The sequence below is a fragment of the Sapajus apella genome, unplaced genomic scaffold (genome assembly GCF_009761245.1).
Source record: "Sapajus apella isolate SASKATOON/1434 unplaced genomic scaffold, GSC_monkey_1.0 scaffold2369, whole genome shotgun sequence".
In the NCBI taxonomy this organism is placed as follows: Eukaryota; Metazoa; Chordata; class Mammalia; order Primates; family Cebidae; genus Sapajus; species Sapajus apella.
This window is the reverse complement of record NW_022439295.1, coordinates 1,027-3,045: the sequence shown is the minus strand read 5'-3', so window position 1 is coordinate 3,045 and position 2,019 is coordinate 1,027. Positions and strand designations below refer to the sequence as shown.

The following is a 2,019-nucleotide window of genomic DNA, read 5'->3' as shown; positions in this document are numbered from 1 at the left end:
GCCTGGCTCGTCAGGGAAAGGCACACCCCAACAAAAAAAAAAAAAAAAAAAAAAAAAATTATTTTTAGCCAGGCATGATGGTGTACATCTGTAGTCCTAGGTACTCAAAAGGTTGAGGCAGGAGATCACATAAGCCCAGGAGTTTATCGTTATAACAAGCTATGATTAAGCCACTCCTCTCCAGCCTGGGTGACAAAGCAAAACACTATCTATGTTTAAAAGAAAGGTAGAAGGGTTGAGCCGGGTGCCGTGGCTCATGCCTGTAATCCCAGCACTCTGGGAGGCCAAAGCAGCAGATCACGAGGTCAGGAGATCAAGACCAGCCTGGCCAAGATGATGAAACCTTGTCTCTACTAAAAATATTAAAAATTAGCCAGGCATGGTGGCAGGCGCCTGTAATCCCAGCTACTCGAGAGACTGTGACAGGAGAACTGCTTGAACCCAGGAGGCAGAGGCTGCAGTGAGCCAAGATCGCACCACTGCACTCCAGCCTAGGCAACAGACCAAGACTTCATCTCAAAAAAAAAAAAAAAAAAATGTATCGGAGTCAGCTAGGCACAGTGGCATGTGCCTGTAGTCTCAGCTACTTGGGAGGCTGGGCTAGAAAAATTGCTTGAGCACAGAAGTTCAAGATCAGCTTGGGCAACACAGCAACACCCCATTTCAAAAAAAAAAAAAAAAAAAAAAGAGTAATTGGGTCTAGGAAGGTATTCCTTGAGTACTATTGGGTTAGCTCCATGTTCCATCTAGAAGTGAATGTTAACTGAGGTAAACACTAATATAATCATTAACTATAGAATGGTGTTAGTTTCACTCATGGGGCTTTTTAAGACATTGAAGAAGCTGTGCAGGTATAGACTAGCAGTAAGAAATAAACCATTGCCTTCATATAATTTTTAAATGTACACAGGAATATATACTAAGCATGCTCAGTTTTTGTGCCTCTGTTCATGTTTATATCCAATTTTTCAATTGTCTGAAGTCTACCTATCATTATCACCATCATGGCTAGCCAGTAACTGGGCATTTATTGTGACAGGTCTTTAGTACAAGTCATTTCACTTCTTCGTTACAGCCACCATTTAAAGAAGGTATTATTAACTCCATCATAACCAGATAGACAAGGTATACCTAGGTACTAAGCTTGTTATACAGCCCTGGGTTTGAGTCCTGACACTCAAACCCAGGGCTATGTAACAATAACCTCACATCTGATTATTTTATAAAACATGAAATAAGGCAAAGTGTTTTAACTGGTTTCTTATTAAGTGGGAAAAAAATCTCTTATTTTATAAATGATCTTCATTAGCTCAGCATGCAAACTTATGAGTAAGCGGCTTCAGAGTGAAAACCAAAAGTTACTAGTACATACCTCCTGGTTGCAAAAAACTGAAATCCAGATGCCACTTTCAGATAGTCACCTCTGCCCGGAATCAAAAGCTCTCCATTCTCCAAAAGAGGGATCAGCACAGAAACCTAAATCAGAAAATTGCACTGATAAAGCTATTAAGACAGAAGTAATCAAAACAAAACAAATCTCTAGAGAAAACTTCAGCTCTCATAGCCCAAACTGGGGTCAATATGCAGGTGGAAACATCTGAACCACCTACACTCCAGCACAATTTATACACTCAACATTGATTAGTTAGGCATGATGGTGCGTGCCTATAGTCCCAGCTACTCAGGAGGCTGAGGCAGGAGAATCATTTGAACCCAGAGGCAGAGGCTACACTGAGCCGAGATCATGCCACTGTACTCCAGCCTGGGCAGCAGAGCAAGACTGTGTCTCAAAAAAGAAAAAAAAACTGATATGCCTAAAAGCTATGGCACAAGGATTCTGTTACATTTAAGGTAGAATGTGCACGTGAAGCAGCAGAAAGAAGTAAGGTTTAAGGCTGGGCATGTTGGCTCACACCTGTAATCCCAGCACTTTGGGAGGCTTAGGCAGGTGGAACACCTGAGGTCGTGAGTTCAAGACCAGCCCGACCAACATGGAGAAACGCTATCCCTACTAAAAAT

General features: G+C 41.9%; 1 long non-coding RNA gene across 1 annotated transcript in view; it reads right to left on the bottom strand.

Annotated features, from left to right (window-relative positions):
- Positions 1-1,687, bottom strand: part of LOC116547214 — a 5,100-nt gene extending 3,413 nt beyond the window's left edge. Inside the window, exon 1 of the long non-coding RNA XR_004266984.1 lies at positions 1,373-1,687. This is a non-coding gene — a long non-coding RNA (uncharacterized LOC116547214). The remainder of the gene's footprint in view (positions 1-1,372) is intronic.
- Between the last annotated feature and the right edge of the window lie 332 nt (positions 1,688-2,019).